This window comes from Alosa pseudoharengus, unplaced genomic scaffold (genome assembly GCF_046254945.1).
Source record: "Alosa pseudoharengus isolate Yale_2024_CS ecotype anadromous, Long Island Sound unplaced genomic scaffold, YU_APseudo_1.1 YU_APseudo_1.1_scf_3, whole genome shotgun sequence".
NCBI lineage: Eukaryota > Metazoa > Chordata > Actinopteri > Clupeiformes > Clupeidae > Alosa > Alosa pseudoharengus.
The window spans coordinates 38,071,508-38,096,271 of NW_027468718.1; positions in this window are offsets into that span (position 1 = coordinate 38,071,508).

A 24,764-nucleotide genomic window follows, 5' to 3' on the forward strand; every position below is an offset into this window, starting at 1 on the left:
TCTGCTTTTCTTAATTTATTTTAACTGTAGCCCTTTTTGTTTTGTTTTTGTGCCTTCCTTGTGAAGCACTTTGGTGCGGCTAAGCCGTCTGTAAATGCGCTTTATAAATAAATTTGACATTGACATTGACATTGACATTAGCTGAGTCACATATTTGGCCATATGGTATTTATCATAGGCTACATCACAAAATCAAACTAGTGTAACGAAGACGAACACTTTAACAGGGGAATTAATTGGGCATGAATCATTGTGCTGAACGCTATTTGTCAATGAGCAGAAACACACACGACATTCAAACTATTGATAAAATGTGCACTCTGGTCTGTAGGCTAACATCGCACAAATAAATGACATTGACTCGCCATATCCTGACTCAGAAAAAAAACATTTTCTTGCTTACTTTGCCGCAAACTCAGCAATGAAATCATAGGCCAGCTTGCAGGTAGCCTAACGTCTTTTTCAATTCATGGAGGCGAGCCCACTAGTCTCTCCTGTGACATGGAGGTGCGCAAATAATTTTTAATAGCCTGTTCAACTTCGAAAAGCTTCGTTCACCCGATGCCAGTCACTGATCGCAATTTCAAAGTTCGGAAGTTTCGTTCAATCTTTTAAAGTTTTAAGTGCAGTATCTGCCCCCTTTGGAATTATATCTCGAGTCCAGTGTGTTATGTCCTGGGATTCGGACGTGCTCAAAAAGAAAAAAAAAACTTTGGGCTAGATTTTTATAGATGGTTATGAGGAGCAATATGAGAGAGAAATTTGATGATCGTTGTTTTGGGACATTTTTTCCATAGGCGTCAGTGAATGAGACTGAAGAAAAACATGCTGTCACGTCAGGTAGGCCTAACCGTATAGGCCTAATATGACTTCATGCTAAATTTTTTAAGGTTCTTAGTGATTATGAGGAACAATATGAGACATTTGGTGATCACTGATCGTTGTTTTAGGACGTTAAGCTTGTTGCTTAGGCTGCAATAGGCGTTAATGAAGAATAAACGCTTAATGTCATCTTTGGCCAGGTGCGAGGCCCATCAGATGCGAGGCCCTGGGCGACGGCCCAAATTTTGCTGTTTCCATGAATACAAAAGTTAGGTGACCCTCCCTCCTAGACTAAAAAAAGTTGGGTGACCCTCCCCTCAACAAAGAATAAAAAGACATGACCCTCCCCTATTTTCCTCCGGTGGTCCTTTCCATAAATACCGAACGGTCCCTTACTTACTTTCATCGGTGGCCACCAATGGTGTACTTTTTCCGAATGCTGTGTAACTGAACCTGAGCTGACCTCAATGTTGCTACGTAATGACGTGTAACGTGAAGTTGCACATGGATGTCTCCGTCCTGCAGGCTGTAGCCAGAGCTCAGATCTCAACTCCGCTGCCATGTGTGTACTTAATAAACAAACGTCCCCTTGATGTCCCCGGTATAACCTTATTGTCGGGCCCGTCCTTGGGATGTTTTTGAAATGACCCAATGCGGATGTCATCCGAGGGACCTGACGGTGACGTCCCCAGAAAGTCCGGCACCGGACATCGCACAATAACCAAAGGAGAACTTGCTCCGGATATCAGGTCCACTCGAGAACATGACGTTGGGGACCAATAGAGTCCCGAAGCCATCACATAGCGTTGCCAAGGCAGCAATTTCACTGGATCTAAACAAATCAATCTAACCATTGAAATCGCCATAGCGGTGGCTTTCTTAATCTATTTCAATAATTTTACAACGTTTCTAAGACGTTAGTATATTTTTTTACACTGTAGGAATCACATACTACAACATATATTGATACCAACAAAATCAAATACGTGACTACAGAGTTTTATTTTAGCATGGGTTTCCTCCGTAAAAGAGACCTGCATGTAACTTCACAGCATGCGGTTAAAATCCTTAAATTCACGGACGTGTTTTGGCTTTATTTTTTTGGCAAAAAACGTCGCTCTTAACAGCCGCCAGTCTTTGAGAAGACGTGAAATATCCACTGGAATTTAGTTTCTTTCTATTACACCTGCCAGGGAATCCGTGTTATGTGGCTAAGCTGCTGCCTAGCAGGTAAAACACGTTTAAATGGATGTATTTATTTTTATTAGCTAGAAATGATGCCACATGTCTAAATGCAATGCTATTTATGCCACTTCGAAAGTTTGTTTAGATCCAGTGATCCTGCTGTCATGGAAACGCTACGTCACACTTCGGGACTCTATTGGGGACGTTGTGAATGTCCGCTTAAAGTCCGGGGGACGTCCCGAGTTTGTCGGGATGTATACAGCCGTGACAATCACAACAGTCTAGTGCTGCCACTAACGACTAATCTTTTGACTAATTTTTCGATTAGTCGACTAATCTAAACGACTATTTTTTTTTTTTAAATCAAGTGTTTGTTATTTTGTTGTGTCCATTTTATTTTGAACTCAACTAAAGTGAAAACGTAAAATATATATCACCCTACTTTTGTTAGAAGCTGTATTACTGTAAGTAAACTGTTCAAAAACATTATGTATTAAATTAAGTGTATTAAATCAAATATATTTAAACTAGGCTCTTAAAGTTGCCTGTATGAGTAGGAGAAAAGCAAACAGGAGTAAAAGGGAATTAAAGGGCCATCACCGTTTTTTTTTGTCGTTTTTTTTTTTTGGGGGGGGGGGTACGACGTGCTGACGTAATTAATATGCAAATTAGTGCGTGACATCATCTAGCGACATTTAGCGAGTTTTGGAGCTGGCTTTAGCTACTTTTCATTCGAAATAGTTGGCAACACTGGTTCCATCTCATCCATTTTGTTGACCAAGGACCTGGCGTTGGAGAGAAATGTGCTTGACAAATGCATATGACAGTCAGGTGTGGAGAATAGGACATGGTGTTTAAAGCATCTGAGGTGAAAGTTACAAGAGGTGGGATGATTACGTATCCGGTATGATAAAGCATTAATCATGATTTAGTGAGAGAAAGTGCAATAGTCCGGCGTCGGAATTGTCCAGGAAAGAAAGTTGTCAGGGGGCAAGTGGTGGGTCAGCAGACAGGCCAGAATCCGGGCAGAGTTGTCATAGGCAGGTGATGGGGCTGTACAGGCCAGGAATCCAGGTAGGGGGACAGTAATACAGCAGTAAAGGATGGGACTTCAGGTGGGATGGGTAAGAGGAGGGCCAGGCACACGGATGGTTGATGACTGGTGATGATATACCTCACAAGTGTGGTACAGTAAGGGGGAAGAAAGAGAAATGTAGAATGGGTTAGTATTACTTGAAATCAATGTGGTTAATGTCAATAAATGATCAGTGGTGCTATATATTGTTACAGTAAATCATAGTGAGAATGGGCAAGAGAGGGAGAGTTGAGAGAAAGAGAGAAGGGGAGAGAGGAGGGGGGGGGGGGGTTGTACGGCGTGGCACATGAGAAGTCCATGACAGCACTATGCTATAGCAGCATAACTAAGGCATGGTGAGGGGTAGTCGACACCAGCGCAGGTATGGTCGGGGACCACCATCTCACGAGCGACTGGGGTGCCAGTCACACGAGGACTCAGCAGGGTGGTCCATTCCAAATCCCCGAGATGGGTGAAGTTCCACACCGCACGATACCTAACTATGGGAGGCAGTAAAGAGGTATGTTTTAAGTTCAGACTTAAAAATAGGGAAGGTGTCTGCTAATCGAATTGAGGAAGGGAGATTATTCCATATTGATAATATTTGAGTGAAATGTAAGCAAGCATATTAGACACATATCTCCTGACAGCTCCAATAAAAGTAGGCTAATAGGCCCTAGCCTAGGCTACTTTATAAACATAATTTGCTGACTGCGTGTGGTTCTTGCCACAGCTGCTGTATCATGGCCTATTACTGTCCCCCTACCTGGATTCCTGGCCCATACAGCCTAGCGACCCATCACCTGCCTATGACAACTCTGCCCGGATTCCTGGCCCGTACTGCTGACCCACCACATGCCCTTTGACAACTCCTTTTCCCCTGGACAATTCCAACGCTGGACTATTTGAACTTTCTGACACTAAATTAGGATTAATGCATTATCATACCGGATATGTAATCATCCCACCTCTTGTAACTTTCACCTCAGGTGGCTTCAAACACCATGTCCTATTCTCTACACCTGATTATCATATGCATTTGTCATGTATACAGAACTTACTGTCCTGTATTTGACCCTAGGCAGATGGGTCAGGCCCTTGAGTTGTGGATCTGCTCGAGGTTTCTTCCTATATGTATCTCTAATTCTAGGGAGTTTTTCCCCTGTTACCCATGGGCCTTCTTTTCTTTTCTTTTCTTTTCTTCTTTTTCTCTGATTGTACACTTTGTAAAGCGCCATGATACATGTGTACTGTTTTGGCGCTCTATAAGCACAATTAAATTGAAATTGAAATTGAGCTGGTCAGGCAGAGGCAGGCTGTGTTGCCTGAGTGGAGAGTGGAGACAGTACAGGAAAGTTTGAGGACTGAATAATTCAAAATATGTTTGTTTGTTTGCTGTGCTTTCAGACATGATTCATCTTCAATAGCACAATGGCTTAATTTCTCAATTCAGAGCTAATGATAATCAGCCTTAGTGTAAAGCTAAATCTAAACAATTACAATAAATAATTGCACTATTCCCATGTTAACGTACTTGGAGTGTATATCAGAAAGATTTTTTTTTTGCCATCAGTATAAGATGAAGGGCTCTATCGTGCGTCCCAGCGCAATTGACTTATATATTGACTGTATACTCGCGCTTTTGTCTTTCCTATTTTGTAGTCAGCGCATATTGGAATTTTCCCTCCACAGGTACGTGCCTGTAAATTAGGGAATTCGATTGCGCCCACCGGGGCGGTTCAGCGAAAAGACGAGGCGTGTTCCGGCGCAACGTTCACTGTTGATATTTTGCAGTTTTAGAAAACTCCGCCACAGACCAGGAACTCTCTGGTCTAAAGTCTGTAGCGCAAATGCAGATGCTATTTTAAGGGCGCATGCATGACCACAGGCCTGCATGAATGAATGCGTTGCACACCAATCTACAGACACCCCCGTGCACAGACGGAAACATTCAAAGCCTTGATAATATTTGTCCATTTCCCGGTTTTGTTCGTGCATTGGTGACCTAACCAATGCACGAACAAAACCGGGAAATGGACAAATATTATCAAGGCTTTGAATGCCTTGAATGTTTTGTTTTGTTTTGAATGTAAATTATTTAGTAGCCTATATAGTACAACATCTACATGCAATATCTTTACAACAGCAACGTCTAATTATGACCTATTAATTTGGACAACTTTATACAGCCCTATAAAGGCTAAAGTTACCTTTAGTTTTGTTCCAATTTACCGTTGTGTATGGCTTTAAACATCGCGTGCGCTTTAACATCAGCCTAAGCATTATTCCAGCTGCGCTAAGGTTTTAGCACCACAATTTTGCCTACCTTGTTGTAGCCCATCTGAAATAACTCCAAGCTTTGTTATGTTCCCTCCATCCTTTCGTTATTTTCAAAAAATGTTTTATATCCATGATGGCTTTAAAGTCTTGAGTTAGTGAATTAGCTTAAATCAGCTTTTATGTGCTGTTAACCAGCAAATAGTACAAGAAAGCAGCAAGTATGGCTACAATTTCTGTAGTTGCTGCACCCATTCATTGTTATTCTCTCTCCTGCTCAAACGAATGTTGTGGGTGCATTAAGTTGATGATAAAGTGTTTACAAACTCTACTTAACAGAAAATATTGTAAATAGCCTGTCATGCAGTTAATGGGATACTGTGCAGAGTTGAAACTTGGAAACTGTTTCTCACAGGCTGCCTGTGCTGCGCAACGCACACTTCGCTCCACTCATCTATACAACGTAGTTCCCATTTTGGTAAACCATACATAATTTCAAAGAAAAATATTACCACTTGAGGGAAATCAGTGTGGTGTCCATTAAGATGTGAAAAAATAGTCATAATCTAGCGTACACATTTTCACGAATCATGGATGTGTTGATGACATAAATTATGAAATATTAGATGACTTAAGGAGACGTGATGTTGAATTGCATGCCGATGCCATTTAACCCAAATGCCCCATCGGCAGCAGGGGAGAGAAGAGATTAACTGACAGAAGATATGCATTGTCTATAGAGAGGTAATGTTAGATTACATTGTACATAGCAAAAATATCATCATGCATTCATAATCTCGTGATTCAGTGAGAGTGGTCCCAAAACATCGGAAAGTATGTCTTTGTGACAATTCTGTATTACATTTTGTCAAGAGGAAAAATCAATAGCTGACCGTTCCTAACTGAACAGTAAAATTATAGCGCTGTGAACGCTCCTGGCAAATACGCCACCATAATAGCAATCAGCTATGGAACAAGCATGCCTGTTGTTAAAGGGAATGTGAGATGACGCCCTGATTGGTTTATTGCACGTTACGCCCAAACCACACCCATGATTAATGTAGCTACTTCAGACCACCCCATTTTAGATTTGCGTCGGGTGCAACAGTCAATTATCCCGCCGGTAAAATAGCATCAGCGCCCAAGATCCGCCCACAAAGTCACTTGCGTTTTGCGCAGACACTTCCGTTTCAGACCATTAAAATAGAGCCCTAAATGTTTGCATACAATATTGTAGTATTTATTATTGTTCTTTGAGTTAATGTCATTTGAATAAGACTGATTAAGTAAGGTGCATTATCATAATGTACTTTTTTATAGCATTGGCCTATTTATGGACAACAAACTCTTTAATGGAAAGAATTAGTGTTTTACGTTTTACAACTATATCAGTTCAAATATAGTTTGTTGGTAGGCTGTTGGTTTGATGGCATATTTGAAGTATTTCCTCTGCTAAATAAGTTCAACCAGGTCAGCTATATTTCTGAACTTATGTTTATTGGAAATTTGGACCATATTTCAAATACCCACCATACCATTTACATTAAGATCATGATAATTCTGCTTTCTTCAATGTCACATTTGTAACATATTACAGAATGTCCTAGACTCCCAATGTGCTCCAGTTTTCTGCCTATAGTAAAATAGTGTTAATATAATGTGTTGAAGTGGTGTAGTTTTAAAATGAAAATGACTTAAAGGTGTATTTTGTACCACCAGATGGTATTTTTGAACTTTTTGCAAGGTTTTTAAAGGTTCTCCTTTAGCTAATCATTAAGAACGATATACAGTATATAATGTATATAATCACAATATAATCACATGCCAAATTTTACAGAGTGAGCTATCATGATTCAGTGATAGTCTTATTGAAGCTTATTTTACAGTAACTGGCTATTAATTGATATCAACAATCTTGACACAGGACCTGCATTGTTTCCAATGTATTTCATAATCCCCCTTACAACCCACCTGTAGGCTAAACGGCCATACATCCAAAACATTTGTTGGACTAAAGAGAATTGAGTCTGCTACATTTATTTAACTAAAGGATGCCTTGAATGCTTCAAATAGGCTAAACTGTAAAAAAGGGTAATCTTATTCTTGTTTAAACACAGGCTATACAAATGAATATGCAAAAAAAGCAGGACGGGCATAATTTTCTCTTTAATAATACTCATGGTTAGTGGTCGGGTTAGAAAATAGCATCAGGTGAGTCAAGGGCGCGGGAAGGGGGGTGCTGAGGGTGCTGCAGCACCCCCTGCTGGCAGGAGATAGATTTTTATTTATAAATAATTACTAATTCGCTGTCTGACATTATTTATATTTTTGTATGTGAAATGATGAGTCAAATAGCAAAAAAGGGTTATGGATAGGTTCGAATAGGCTACTAAAAATGAACAGTTATAGAGATCAACGTGAACGTGAGTCAGTTACTGTAAGAACCGTAGCGTGGTTTCAGCAATGAGATAGCGATCAAGTGGCATACGGTTGATATAGACCTACATATTCTATGCGATTTACACATTCAAAAAAAGCATGGATAAGCTGAAAGAAACTAATAAATGTATAGCTAGTGAAATCATTTCACTATCCTAGTCGCTAAGATAGAAATTATTAGGACACATACTTGCTGTGAAGACGACACACTTAAGGCTATTCAGAAATTATTTGCGAGATCATTGCAGCCTGATTATTAGCCTATTTAAAGCTTATACCATGGTCTAGGTTGAAAAGGGTGTCATTTAAAAAGTGATATACTACACCTATAAAATTATTATGACGTTGCTTACAACACCTGAGTTAGTCCACTCAGCTGTGACTTATCAACATTCCACAGCATTGCAAAAACAGCTGAAAAAACGAACGATTTTAACTCTAAAACTCATTTAGTATTAATAATTGATTTCATATTTATTTATTTCGTAGGCCTAAGTGACCATGGTATAAACAGGATAATGCCCTTCGATGCGTCCATTATCAGAAATAAATGGACTTCGCAGAAGCAACCGTCCTCCGCTTCGCGTCGGACAGTTCACGCCTCCGCGTCGTTCATTTATTTCTGATAATGGACATCTCGTCGGGCATTATCCATCTCTGGTGTGGTTTTGACGATCAGAAAAGTAATTTTCCTTAGCTATATTGAAATAGGCTAATGATGTCAAGTGCACTTCTGTGGGGTTAGGGTGGGCGCAGTGGACTCGGAGTGCTGTCGCGAAACATTGGAATTTGTGGCTGCCCAGGACTTTTCTAAAACTTCTCGCTATCACCCACACACCGCAATAAAATGACGTAGGCTATTTAGCAGTCAAAATCCGAAACATGTCGGGGGGGGGGGGAATCGTCGGACATCCATTATTTTTGTTATTCAGCACCCCTGGTCAAAAATAGGTTCCCGCGCGCCTGAGGTGAGTTCAGGTTGACTGTGAATGGACCTGTGCATCAGTGTTGGCTTTACACAATTTATTGCCATTATTAAAATAGGCTATCCTTCGAAACATTTAAGGCTCTATTTTTATGATCTGAAACGGAAGTGTCTTTGCGCGAAGTGCAAATAGCTTTGTGGGCGGATCTTGGGTGCATTTGCTATTTTACCGGCGGGATAAATGACTGTTGCGCCCGACGCAAATCTAAAATGGGTTGGTCTGAAGTAGCTACTCATGGGTGTGGTTTGGGCGTAACGTGCAATAAACCAATCAGAGCGTCATCTCACATTCCCTTTAACAACAGGTGCGCTTGTTCCATGGCGGATTGCTATTATGATGGCGGATTTGTCGCAGCCAGTAGCTGTTCACAGCAAGGACTGTTCAGTTAGGAACAGTTTGCTATTGATTTTTCTTTTTGACAAAATGTATATACAAAAATGTCACAAAGACATACTTTCCGATGTTTTGGGCACACTCTAACTGAATCACTATGACTATGGTGATATTTTTGCAATGTTCTTCTGTCAGATAAGCTCTCCTCTCCCGTGCTGCTGCTTGGGCATTTGGGTTAAATGGCATCGGCATGCAGTTCAACATCACTTCTCCTCAAGTCCTCTAATATTTCTTCATTTATGTCATCAACACATCCATGATTAATGGAAATGGCATGTACGCTAGATTTATGCTTATTTTCCCACATCTTAATGGACACCACAATGATCCCTCGTATTTTCCCTTGTAATTATGTATTATTTGCAGAAATGGGAACTGCTGCGTCTGTGTATATGAGAGGAGCAAAGTGTATGTGCTTTGTGCACACGCTACATTATGCCCAAGCAGGTGTACGGCCGTACGCACGGTGCTTACCATCAGACAACTAAACAACGATAGACAATTTCCTATGTGTCTTCACACCAAGTTGACCTACTATAACTTCCCAACTCTGCACAGTATCCCATTAACTGCATGACAGTAGGCTATTTACAATATTTTCTGTAGAGTAAAGTTTGTAAACACGTTGTCAAAATCAACTTAATGCACGCACAACTTTTGTTTGAGCAGGAGAGAGAATAACAATGCACGGACGCAGCAATTACAGAAATTGTAGGCTTGCTACTTTCTTTTACCATCTATGTGTTACAGGTCCCAAATATGGGACTGTAGTAACAAAGATAAAAATATCCTGAAAGACAGATGAAATAAAAGGAGATTTAGACACAGCAGCTTTCCATGTTTTCTCCCAAATTGCATCTGATTTATTTATTCAGAATAAATCACAAAATATCTGTGCATTAATTGTTTTGTTCAAGTTCCAGTGTGGTGTACAATATATAAAGAATATAATATATAAATATATAATAGTAGATAGCAATCTTATCCCCAATGCATACATAAACAATTCATACAAAACATTGCCATATTGCCATCTCCCAAAATAACAGAATATCACATATCATATACTCTACTGCAGGGATCACCAAATGGCGGACCGCGGTCCGAGTCCGGACCGTGACGTGATCCTATACGGACCCAGACCATAATAGCCTAATTCAGATTTTCACGTAAGATTTCAAATCTGCGCTAAATGTTTCGTTGGTTAGGATAACAGCATTTACTTCAGGAGCTTGCTGAACCATCATTTCGCTTGCTGCTACTCAGCCAGTGAAATCTGTGAATTCTGATAAAGTCGAGTCAGTGAGTAAAGTAGCCTACTATGGGAAAGAGACTGATAGCCTGAAAAGAGCGAGGAGAGGAGACGGGACGAGAAACAATCAGATGGATATCTAAGTTAACGATAAGTTATAGGCTATCATCGATTGCTCAAAGAGGAGGAAGCTAGACAGCGAGAACAGAGCTTTATATAACGATACGGGGGCAATACCACACAAAACTGTCACGTCCGTAACACCAACTAAGGCTAAATATGGATGTGACAGTTCTGCGCAGAATTGCCCTGGACCTCTTCTATTCTGAGACAGGCGATTTTTAAAAGCGCCAATTTGAAGCACCTTAACTAGACAAAGCATATTGAGCAAGCATAGGGTAGGCTAGGCCCATTCAACAGTGAACTGAGACCACAGAATATTTTACGATTTAAGAAGGCAATATGATTGATCCACCACAATCTAGTTAAGCCGACATGTATTCACTGCCCAACGTGATGTTCCTGGGTTTCCAGGATTTCGGGTCAACATAAAAAAAACTAAAAAAATTAAAATAAACTTGCTGATGAATGGATTCAAGGAACCAGCCTTGTCTCAGCTCAAATTTTATTTTAAGTTCACGTTAAGATTTTAAAAATAGCCACGGCTACTCAGTTTTTCTCCCCAATCACTCTTATCTTGCCATATTTCTCCTCATTTCGAATGTTGCCTTTTAGGCTATACTTATTTTATTTCACATAAAACATTAGGCCTAGGCCTACAATCTTCTTGAATTTCCCCTTGGGGATCAATAAAGTATCTATCTATCTATCTATCTACAACTAGCTCCATGTTACTGTAAATGAAGATATACAAAATATACTCATCCAAGACATTTCCCCCACTCTATGGCCATCTATTTTTGTAGCTGTAACTGGTGTTTATTTTCTCAAGAAACTTGAGGTTGGTATGAAGGAGTGTATTGTGTATGTGAGCAATTTCATCTTCCTGAATCTCAATATTATGATCACAACAAGTCTGGGCAAATTATTAAATAAATTTTCACATGGTGCATCTTCTTGCAGGGCAACCACATAACCGGTTCCATGTGTTTGAATTGGATGACTTCCATGTGTTTGAATTGGATGACTAAAGTTCTCAAGAAACTTATATGCCTGAATCTCAATATTCTGATCACAACAACTCTGGGCAAATTACAAGTCAGCACCAGTGCTGCATTCATTGTTTTGCACTTTTATAATCACATCACCAAAAGTTGGTTTTACCAAAACAATTTGCCACTATTTTTAAACTACAAACCTATAAAGTATTTTGATACAAAATATGATGCCATTTTTTCCCAACTAAATAAAATAAAAATTACAACATACTATTTTGTATTTTACATACATGTATCAGACATACTGCCTATCCCTGGCTGTTGGCTGCAGCAACTCAAGCTAGGTAGTACTGATTGTTTTGTGTTTGTTTTGTGTTTATGTTAGTTTTGATCCAATTTGACAGCTTTGCTATGTTGCCCACCCAAAATTTCTACCAGCCCACCCAAATATAGTAGCCTAGCCTAGGTTAGAACCAGCCCTGCCCTGCATGGAGACATATTTTACGATAATAATGGAGAAAATGTTAGCAAAACTTTAGGTTTTTGTTAACGGAATCTCCCGACCCTCATTCATCTATTTGCGCAACAGCCCACATTCTGCCTTCAATCCAGCGAGACAAGTGAAATAAATGTTGTTTTTTAAAGCTGTCATCGTCATAGGCACGATATTTAGGCTACCTCTGTTAAGCCTACACAAAGTTGTGTATTAAGGAGTATTTCCTGATCGGGGAAACATTTCGTTCCGCAGTTCAATTGTGCCGCAGGCCAATAAAGGCAAGTGTGTTTGCCACTTACATTTCTGACGTCTGACACTTCACACCGCTGCTAGTGCATCAAGAAAGGTCCCGCTTTACACCATGTTAATGGCCAATCGTAGACTAGGATTTGGGGTGGCACCTGGGGTGGCCAATCGAATCTCAAGGGTGGCCTGTGCCACCTGGAGCCACCCCTCTGGCTCCGCCCCTGTATATATATTATACATACATACATATACATAGCCTAAACATTATGATGCTCCGGACCTTTGCTTGAGGACCTCGCTGAAGATGAATTGAATATCCCTGCTATAGACGTTCTATGAGGTACCAGTGTTTAGCTGTGTCACAAAACAATAAGCTTTGTCAGACTACTTTTAAAATGATATTCAGCGCTATATACATTTTAAACATTTGGGGCTGAAGACCCGACAAAGCCTTGCGTTAATTCTTCAGATGGGAAGTGTCAGGATTTTTTATACGAGAGACGCTCTCATTGGTGGTTAGTATATGGAGTAGGGAATTGACAGCAACATATCCAATCACATTATGAGAGATGCTGAATTTAACATAAACTGCGATGTTTGATTTTAAATTTAATATAAATTTAGCCGGGACTGTAAGCTGGCACACGGTACCCGGCACCCACGGTATCGGCGCCTATGACAAGCGTATCTCGCGGTTGCATCCATACAAACAAACATGCAATGTGAACGTCTGGGATTGGGGAGAGCACTAAATGCTCTTCTGAATAAGCACAAAGGCATGCCTTTAAATGAAAAACACTCTTTAATAATCAAAAAAATAAACGCTAATGAAGTAAACTTGTGACCATCAAAAATAGTTTATCGCCTGTAACTCCGCGATAACAGGACGTAACAGGAAGGCATTTGGCTGAGCAACGGAGGTTAATATGCTCTATATTTTGTCCAAATGTCCTGCGTTTCTTCTACGGCTGCAAACGGGATTCACTCGCCGTTAACCAAATATTTCTTTATTAGGGCAGGGCAGGCATATTTCTGGCTATTAAATTATTTCTAAACCAGTCTGCTAAAGTCTGTAGTGAAGTCTGTGTAGGGTTTTCCAGCTCCATTTCTTTTTACGAGACACCCTGCTCACTTGAAACCTCTGCCGGTTGTTGCAGCGTCGTTGCAGCATCACTGGAAAAATACAAATTAAAGTCGCGTGATGCCGAGTGATCCCGCGCGCGGACCGCGAGGGAAGCTGGCCACTGCCCACTGTAGTCTCCCCCACTCATGCAGTAGTTTCCTCGCCAGGCCACTTACTCGTCTTTTCATGCCACTGGTCAGCACTGGCGCCTTAATGCAGGGGCTTACCTGGGCTTCAGCCCAGGGGCCTCGACCAATGAGGGGCCTCCTAATAATAATAATGATAATCAATAATAATAAACGGCGTGTCCGTATTCGCGGCGTCATTAGCCTACTCTGGAGCTAGCCTAAATTATTGAGCACATCGTACTGCTCTACAATTACATCCATGCAGAGGCCCCCTTTGTCTTCTCCAATTCTAAAATGTAACAAAATGTAACAAAACGTAATAAATCCCAACGGGTGTAGAGGAGAGGCTGAAACTGACTGACAAACTTATCATACAAACTCTGGAGATAACGTGGGTAGGATTGAAGCAACTATAAACGAATGACGTGGATTCCTGTAACTGTCCATGAAAACAAGGCATAGCAGGTAAATATCGTAACAAATAGCCTGGAAATGAAACGGCTTTAAAAACATGTATTTCACTTGTCTCATTGGAGTGAACGCATAACATGGGCTGTGGCGCAAATAAATGAATTAGTGATCTGCATCTCCGTTCACCAACAGCTAAGTTTGTGCTAACCCATTCGCACATATAATAGTCTATGTTATGTTTTCTCCATTGTTAACGTGAGATATGTCTCCATGTAGTGTGATAATGCATAAGGTAGCCATGTTCACGTCACATGAGCCAGCTTGTTCTGTAGGCTAAAAGTATTTCTGTCCCTCCCAAACTGCGTTAAACTGGTGTGTTAAGTAGACAGAATTTCAAAAAAAACTCCTGGGGAACCCCCCGACACGACAAACACATGCACTTTTGAAAAGCGTTTAAACGTCCATGTGTACCCATCTTTTAACTTAGCCTACAGCCAGTGTTGTAAAAGTTCAACGCTTGTTTTCGTGCAGTAGGCTAGCCTTTTTGATAAGCGATGTCATGGGTAGGCTGACGTGATTCGAGGGCTTTCTGTTCCTGTTTATGTAAAGGTTTTACGTGCTGAATAATGATAGGCTACACTGCATGTTATTAACCAAAAGCGCACGCTATGTGTCGGGTCAGATCGCGGGCCGGGTATCATTTAATCATAATTAATATTTGCGGTTGGGGGGGGGGGGTCCTTAAAAAACATATAGCACAGGGGCCTCGGGTGGTATTAAGGCGCCCCTGCTGGTCAGTATGTTGCTGTTCTCTTTCAGTCTGATGATTTGACTGATCACAGGATCATCATGCTGAGACTTGATGAGTTCGGCACGGCTTATGGTAGGGAGCAATTCTGGTTACTGAGATGCTGGGCTTTGTGAGAGGTTCAGAACAGCCACATAAGCAACGTCTTGTTGCTTTGCAGCCCTACTGCCCTCCCACATTGCCAGAATGGTGTCTCTTGACAGCTCTTCTGTGCAGGAGTCGACATAGCTGTTGATGTCCACCGGCAACCTTGACAGTGTGTCTGCATCCACGTATGCTTTTCCCGGTCGATATCTCACCTCGAACCTAATGTCAGCGAGCTCCCCCACCCAACGGTGACCGACAGCATTCAGCTTAGCAGTGCTCATCACGTATGTCAATGGGTTGTTATCCGTGTACACAGTGAAGTGGGGTGCATAGAAGAGGTAGTCCCTGAATGTTTCACATATTGCCCACTTCAGTGCCAGAAATTCAAGCTTGCCTGAGTGAAGGTGGTAATTTCGCTCAGCAGGCGTGAGTGTTCTGGACCCATAGGCGATTACTCTGAGTTTCCCTCCCTGCCGTTGGTACAGCACAGCACCAAGTACTTTTTCTGATGCATCTGTGTGTAAGACAAAAGGGAGGTTAAAGTCAGGATAGGCAAGCACTGGTGGGTTTGACAGAACATGGATGAGCTGGTCCAAGGCCCTTTGATGTTCCTCCCTCCACTGGACAGGAGTCCTGGATGACAGCTGTGCTCCTTTCCCCTTGTTTGTTCTGGGTGGAGGCGTACCAGTGGCAGGGTGTTTTGCTTGCAAGAGCTCATACATTGGCTTGGCAATTCTTGAGAAGTCTTGGTAATAGCTGAGGAACCCTAACAAGGACTTCTCCCACGGTGGTCGGGGTCTTGGTTCTCAACGCCTGGATGGCTTCCAGATCCTTGGGGTCAAGTCTTACTCCCTCAGCAGACACCAGCCTTCCCACATAGCTGACTTCCTTCTTGAAGAGCCCGCACTTTGTTGGTCTGAGCTTCACACCGTGGCGCTGGAGGGCCTTCAAAACATGTCTCAGCGCCTCCACATGAGCTTCAAACGCCTTGGCATAGCAGAGGACATCATCTAAGTAGGGGATGCAGCATTCGTCCCGCAAGGAGCTGAGCATCTCCTCCATACTCCTCTGGAATGCTGCTGGGGCGTTGGAAAGGCCAAAAGAGATACATACCCACTCATACAAGCCCCATGGGGTGATGAATGCAGTCATGTGCCGTGACCCCTCTGCAATTAAACCTTGATGGTAGGCTTTTCCTTGATCCAGGATTGAGAACTAGCTGTACCCACCCAGCGTGTCGATAAGATCTTGGATACGGGCCAAGAGTTGTCTGTCTGGAACGGTCTTTTGGTTTAGCAGCCGATAATCAATGCAAAGCCCCAAGGTTCCATCCTTCTTGCAGACACAAACGACAGGAGCGGCATAAGGGGATTTTGATTTTATGATCCACTTCTTAGCCAGCAAGTCCTGGATATACTCCTTGACTTCTTTGTAGAGGGGTTTGGGGACAGCCGCATAGGATCGCTGCACTGGGATGTCATCCTTCAGTGTTAAGCTCATCTGGAGACTTGGGACACATCCAATGTCGTTGTCATCCCGTGCAAAGGCGCTGGACTCCTCATACAGCATTCCTCTCACTGTTGCTTGTTGTTCATCTGTTATGTTATCTGTTTGTTCATCGGCTTATATCAACAGGAGGGTGCCACAGCTGGGACATAGGCTCTGCTCGGTCTTTGTCATCCTCCCCAACAGGAACAAGCTCAGGTGAGATGACACTGTTGACCTCGAAGCTGTGCCTCTGGTCTGTCTCTACAACCTTGTCAATTGACTGGATACTGCCTAGTATAGGGATGTCCCGATCCGATCCATATTATTATTACGCCGATATTAGCAAAAAAATGCATATCAATGTGGATCGGCCTGCACGGGAAAATCCCGATCCAGACTCCCGATCCAGCTTTTCCCCCCAAATCCGGACCGCGTTTTTCAGCACACCTAGCGACCTGTCCAGCATCCCACTTGTCTGTGCATGTCCCACTAAGAATTTAAAGTTATCGAGCAAACACTTCATGTCAGTTGAATTAATATAGCTTATTATACGGCTCTTCACAATGCAAGTAGAATGCTCCATTGACTTGAATGGGATTTCCGAAAGTTCTAGCGGTCATTATTTCTTGGGAAAGGACCTCTGAAAACAAGAATGACCGCTGTCAATGGCAACGGAGTTTGCGCTTGGAACTTCATTCAAAAGTGAAAGCAGACGGTTGATCAGCTGTGTTCTAAAGAATGTTTGATTCAAGTTCAGCGTGTGTTGCGAACTATTTGTTTCTCAGCAAAAGCCACGACGAAACGGTAACAAATAAGTGTAAAGAGACATATCATGGAGTTTATTTTTTCGACCGCGAGTTTCCGCGAGACCCTCTTACATTATTAAGGCTCTTATACATGTTGCTGCTGACAGCTTTGCCTGTCTAACGAATGTTATCTCCGTGATTTAAGATTGTTTGTGTAATGTATAGGCACAGCACACACTTTAATGTCCCTATTTTTACAATCGGCTAGCCTAACAAACGCATTTCATTTTAAAAAGCAACCTGGTCAATCGCTAACAACTAAGTGCACCTAGGCCTACAACTATACACATCCAAAAGGGTAGAAAGGGTAGTACATAACTGTGCCTTAGGCCTGTGTACCAGCAGGAAGGTCATACAGCCCGATGTTTAGGAACATCCGAGGAACATCAGTGATAACATGGGCCGAGGGAGACAGCATGTCTGCCTATTTGGGCTAGTATCTCCATCTGGCCAGGGCCAGGTTTTGTACACTGGTTGTCACCTGCCACGTTGGTATGATTGACGTTTGTATGTTTTAGTATAACAGGCTTTGTCTTAGGTTTTGACTTGGAGACGGATCGAGGAAGCAACCCGAGGAGCATCTTCTGTCGGAAGGCTCAGCAGCCGCTTCTACTAACAACCACAACTGTTAGACTCTGCACAGTTTTACTGTTCGAGACTTAGCCTGTGTTCTGTTATTCATTGTTGTACCATCCAGTGGCGGAGCTAGGGGGTGGCTTAGGGGGCTTAAGCCCCGAATCTTTTTTCAAAAGCCCCGAATCTTTTTTTAGTGTTTTAAATTCCCGGCAATTCTTATTTCCAATATAACTTCCCCTCGGTTTCTCTATAAATGTCACAAAATCCCTTATTTTCAAAACCCAATATTGAAAAATAATTTGACTTGCTACACAACCTATGCCAGGTCTCTGGGCTATCCGCTATGGTGATTTCAATGGTTAGATTGATTTGTTTACTTCCAGTGAAAATGCTGCCTTGACAACGCTACCTCATGGCTTCGGTGTTCCAAAAAGCCTCTGTCAGAAGTCTGTCACTTTTATAGTCTGTGATAAAACACTTTGTGTACATGTTGTTAAAACGTTATGGATATTAGAACATTTTTCAAAAGACCACCCAGCTCCGTTCAAACAACAGCATCGCCCAGTGAACTGATGGATAGTGTTGTTTCAGGTTGGTGATATCACGTTAAGAGCTTTCAGTCAGTTAGGCAGGCTAACGTTAGGCTACTTGGCTAGCTCCCTAGCACTAAATGCCTAAGCCTACTGCAGAATAAGAAATTCCAGCTCCCAAAACAAAGTGATCCTCGTCTTGTAATAAATTAGGCTACACTGTTTTGAAATGTCAGAAAAACCCATTAACAGTTATCTGCCCATGTCAACTTTTCAGTGTCATATGTTGCACAAAAGAATGTTAACTGTTAGCCTACCTTAAAACCTTGTTGATATCCTATCCACCACCACAGATCTTATAATCCAAGAGTCCACATAAATATAAAAGTCATGTTATGTTGTTTTGGCTGCCTAACTAATTATTAACTGAAAAAAAAAAACATTACAATGATATATTGAGAGGAGAGGGCCCTTTCCATATGTGTGTTAATCAAGCACCATGCAGTCTGCATTCATAATCTAGGTGCTTGATTTTATGCACCTGTGTAAAGGGACCTGATGAAACCTATGAATAATCTTGCTAAATTACAAAATTAATATAATTTAGAAACGCCTATGTCAAGATGATAATGCATTCCTTCTAAAATACCGTATCATGATGACTGGCCATACTGTAAAATATATCATAATATTATGTATATTATAGTATAAGATATTCTATATATTTGTCACACAGATGAGATCAGGGAAGAGGAAGAAGGAGAATAGCAATAATAAACAATAATGTCATATCAAACAATAGCCTAATGAAAATAAACAAATACTATAATATACAAACCATAAGAAACGCTTAATTAACTAAGTACATGCTAAACAGATATGAACAGATATTGCCTCTTGAAAGACCCAAAACTATAATTTTACACAGTGTAGTGCCAGTCAGATACCTTGAATCTGTTGAATGTTAGTTTTACATTTTTTAAGTCTCAATGTGTCCATTAGTTTACACAAAATTCACTAGAAGTCATTATTTAAGGGGTTATTTAAAAAAAAAAAAAAATGGGCTAAGCCCCGAATGTTTACAATGTCTGGCTCCGCCCCTGGTACCATCTACAATAAATCATCATCTAATCGCCGATCCTGATCCCGCCGACAAGCTTTATTGACCATCTTCAATACAGACATTAGAACTAAAACACAACGCAACAACCAGAGAATCCAACAAACATAAGCGGAGGGAGCGGGGGGGCAGGGGGGGCGGTCGCTCCGGGCCCACGACCGCAAAGGGGGCCCACTTTTGGCCAAATCTATCTTGATTAATTGTTATATTTACCGATGCTTATTTGTACTAAAATGTTAGGCCTACTAAAGATGCCACTGGTCCGTAGAGTGCGCTCACAATGGGAGTTCGTCTGTCATGCTGCAAATTAAATAGCCCGCACTCTCCCTCTCGCTACACTGTTGCGTTTTAAAAGCGAAACTGATGCCACAACCGGTCTGGGTTTGCCGAAGTAGCCTATGCTACAGGCTGCATTTATTACAGTGTAGGTCTAGTCTACACTGTGCCTATTTAGAGGCAGGAGCATAGGCCTAAGCTTGCCGCGACAACAGCAGTCACTATCAGGCACGCCAGCAGGAATGAATGTTCAGCGCATCTACCCCTCCGCGCGCAACAAAACATTGAAAGGCTTAATATGTGTCCGTTTCCCGGTTTCGTTCATGCATTGGCCACCTAAAAAGTAGCCTAGTTTTTTTTTTTTTTTTTTTTTTTATTGATGCTTAACAACACACAGTACAGTAATTACAACAAAGAAATTGCAGTACAAAACACACGCATAGACAATGGTCACAGAAAACAAATAATACAATAGACAAAAACAAACAAACAAACAAACAAATGTAAATCAAGCATAAACAGAGGGAAGCGTTCTTTATCTATTTAAAGAATGTATGGAAGAGACAAAGAAGTCTGTCATTTTTTGGGTTATTACGAACCAAGCGAAGGGATGCAACAAGAGAGTCTAACTCTAAGGTAAAAGCAGAGAAGGATGGCTGTAATTGTTGCCATTTCTGTTTGTGAATAAAAAATTTGGCTTGTAGAAAACAAAAGTTCACTACAAATTCCAGGGATTTATTTTCAGAGTTTTCATAATAAAAGAATATATCTTTTAAACTAAAGGGATGAGATCTATCAGATTGGTTGAATAGGCCTAGGTGCTTACTTATGTCATTGAAAAAAGCTTTGGTCATTTCACAATCAAAAAAAAGATGTAACAAAGTTTCATCTGAGTTATTACAAAAGCTACAGGTAAAGCTTATATCTGCATATTTGGCTATGTTCACATTTACAGGATAAATATTATGGAGAATTTTAAAATGAACCTCCTTTACTTTATTGGTAATGCAATATTTGTAGGGCAAAAGCCAGGCTTTCTGCCAGTTAACGTCTTGGACAAAAGAACCCCAATAGAATTTCCCTCTTGGTGTAACTCTCTTTCTAAATTGAAAAATCTGGCGAATGTGTTTGTTGTCACATTTTTTATCTACCACCTCAATCCCGTCCAAAATAAGTTTATGTTGAATTATACTATCCATACCAAAAGACAAATGACTTTTGATCAAATGAGTTAACCCCACAGGGATAGCCTTAATCAGTGAATTAAATTCCTTAAAAGGGACTGGGAGGCCATGACGTGACAAAAACTGTTCATATGTCAATAACATGCCAGAACTGTCAAATAGGGAAATAATATTATGAATACCATTGTCAAACCACCTAGAGAAAAACAGGGCCTTATTCTTAACAGTAATATTTGCATTGTTCCAAATAAGCATTTTGTGAGGTGAAAAGTTGTGAATGTAACATAGTTTCCAGGCAAGAAGACACTGTTGATGAAATTTAGATAAGGAAATAGGTAATTTGGTAGGGGCATAGTCACATTTTAAAATAAAAGAAAGACCACCAATTTTGTTGAATATGTGATTAGGGATAAAGAACCATAAGGAGTTGAACTGGAGCAGACATCTCCTAATCCACCCAATTCTAAATGAGTTAACAACATCAGTAAAATCCAAAAAGTCTAACCCACCTTGGCCTCTGCAACCAGAGAGCACCTCCTTTTTAAGCTTATGAGGCTTATTTTTCCAAATAAAGTCCAGAAAGATTGCACTAATCTCTCTTATTGTCTTGTCATTAATAAATATTGAAAGGGCGGGGTATACAAAATGAGACAGTCCATCCGCCTTGGATAGAAGGATTCTACCCAGCATACTCAAATCCCTCTGCAACCAAGAGTTAAGAATTCCTTTGGTTTTAGTAATTTTCCCAGAGAAGTTTAGTTGCTGTCTATCCGTAACGTTCTTGGCTAAATTAATTCCTAAATATTTAACTGAGTTTTTTACTGGGATATTGTTCATAGTAGTATCGATACATTTATGAAGAGATAAAAGTTCACATTTGGAAATATTCAACTTAAGACCAGAGGCACAGGAAAAGTTCTCAACAAGGCTCAACGCATATGATAACTGATATTTGTCTTGCAGAAACAAAGTAGTGTCATCTGCCAGTTGTGCAATTTTTATTTCTCTGTCAAAAATATTTATACCCTTTAATTCAAGATCATGAACTACACTTAAAGATAGCAGTTCTGTGACCAACAGAAATAAAAAGGGGGAAACTGGGCATCCTTGTCTAACACCACGTTTTATTTCAAATCTCTGAGTCGTATAACGATTAATTATAATAGAGCTATTTATATCTTTGTAAAGCATCTCAATTATATCAATGAAAGAGTCACCAAAACCAAACAACTTAAGGGTATGTAAAAGAAATTTATGTTCAATGGTATCAAAGGCCTTATAGAAATCAAGAAAAAGAATAAGTGCGTCAGTTTGTATTGCATCTGCATAATCTAGAAGATCGAGTATCAGCCTTATATTATTTGTTATATGACGCCCTTTCATAAAGCCAGATTGTGTTTCTGATATCACATCATCCAGACCAGTCTTCAGTCTATTTGCATAAACTAAAGCTAACAGTTTGTAATCAATAGTTAATAAAGAAATCGGACGCCAGTTGTCAACTAATTGTGCATCTTTACCTGGTTTAGGGAAAAAAAAAAAGTAGCCTAGTACAAAATGCAATATACAACAATAACGCCTAATAACGACCTATTCATTTGGACAACTTTATACGACCCTAAGGGTAAAGTTACCTTTAGTTTTGTTCTGTTTACCGTTTTGTATGGCTTTAAACAGCGTTCGCGCTTTAACATCAGTAAATATTATAATGGTAACGTTTTGAAAAGCATTTGCCTACCTTGTTCATCTGAAATAACTCCTCTAGTTTTGCTGCCTCCATCCTTTGCTACCTCCACCCTTTCATTGTTTCCAAAAAACGTTTTATATCCATGATAGCCTTGAAGTCTTGAGTTAGTGAATTAGCTTAACATTGTGTGTTGATAACTGGCAACCATAGTAAAATAAAGCAAGTATAGCCTAGCCCACAACTTTTGTAATTGCTGCGTGCGTAGGCTATTATTCCCTCTCCTGCTCAAACAACATTAAAGTTGATTTTGACAACGTGTTTACAAATTTTAAAGAAAATTGTAAATAGCCTATTGTCGAGCAGTTAATGGGATACTGCACAGTTGTGAAGCAGTTGGGAAGTTATGGTGGGCTAACTTTGTGTGAACACACACGGGAAATTCTCTCTCATTGAGTTGCCTGATAATACGCACAGCTGCACCGATGCATAAACTAAACGGTAGACTAGGTCATCAGGACATAAACAAAATGCCTCAGCCTCTAATAAGCACAATATGAAGTGGGCTAAATAAAAACATGATGTTGGAATAAACACCGACAGTATAGGGGCCCACTAAAGATCGTCGCACCCCCTATAGTGAAGCATTAGCTCCGCCCCTGCCAACAAAGCTTCCAGTAGGCTATCTTAACTTTTTTTTACCGTTTAGTCTGTGCATCGGTGCAGCCTACGACGATGTGAATTAGTGACTGCTGTTGTCGCGGTAAACTTAAGCTCCTGTCTCTAAATAGTGTAGATAGGCCTACTTACTATGTTGCTTGATGTTCTGTTATAAATGCAGCCTGTAGCATAGGTTACTTCAGCAAACCCAGACCAGTTGTGGCTATTTTCTACTCAGGTTTTGTGTGTGTTGCTTTTATATATATTTTTATATTGTTTACACTGATGGCGTTTTTAAGCCTTGGTTTACACTCTTGAGCAGAGCACTGATGCCAATTCAGTTTGTGTGGTTAATTGACTATTTTCTACTCAGCTTTTCTGTGTGTTTTGCATACAGTTTACAATATTGTTTGCACTGATGGCTTTTTAAGCCTTGGTTTACACTCTTGTTGTTCAAGAGCAGAGCACTGATGCCAATTCAGTTTGTGTGGTTAATTGACTATTTATTATTTTGTATATTTTGTGTTTATTTAACCCTGTTAAGAATAAACAGGTCAGCTTCTCATTACCAACCATTGTGGATTATTCAAACTAACCTAATTAAGTTGGCTAGTTGTTCTTAAGAGTAAAACCCTTTTCAACAGTATAACAACAAAATAAGTGAATATCTTTAATCTTTAATACATGCTTGGATCGGCCGGTATCGGTATCGGCCGATGCTAAAAGCTACAATATCGGTATCGGATCAGAGGTGCAAAAAGCTGGATCGGGGCATCCCTAGCCTAGTACTGTAAAGTGGTTGAGCGAGATGCTGTGCTGAGTATGGTTGAATATAGGGATCTCGACAAAAGGCTGTCTGGTGTGGTGGACCTCAACCAGGCCATCGCCCAGGTCTAGCTGTTCCAGTTTTGGGTCTGCCTGGCTGACCTCAAACAGCGCCACTGGTGAGATGAACTCAACAGGCACCTTGCATCTGATGCGAGCAGCTCAGCCAGGGTGGATGACAAAATCCCGCCGGCCAACTCTCACCAGTGCTTGGTCCTGGGTGTTACACTGTGGCTGAAGCTCGGGGGTTGCTGGCTTCGCTGCTGAGGCACTGGACCGGTGTTCACTACCTGGGTCAGGGCCTGTACTTGAGCACTCAACTCATGAATCTGCTCGTCCTTGGGGTCAGCGGTACACTTCCCTGCACTCTCGCCCCTGCTGCTGGCTTCAGTACTTTGAGCATGAGCGGTTCTTGGACGGGTGCTGCGCCCCAAGCGTCGCTTTCTCTCACTCTCCTCACTTGTTGTTTTAGTGACCTGCCTCAAGAGTGCCTCATCAGTGACTGCAAGGTCGGAGAGGAGGAGTTTTAACTCACGACGGACGTCGTCATGCTTTTCGCTTAAGCCCTGATAGATGGTGTGGAGGAACACATTCTGTGCTGTTAGTGCCTCATACTTGATGTCTGCACCCGCCCACTTGGATGTGAATATCACTCTCTGTTTCAGCCCCATCATCCTGTACAGGAACTGCTGCGGTGTTTCATGCTCGTGCTGTTTGGCCATCATGAGTTCCTGGAAGAGCTCAGTGCTGCTTTTCTCTCCTAGGTGTG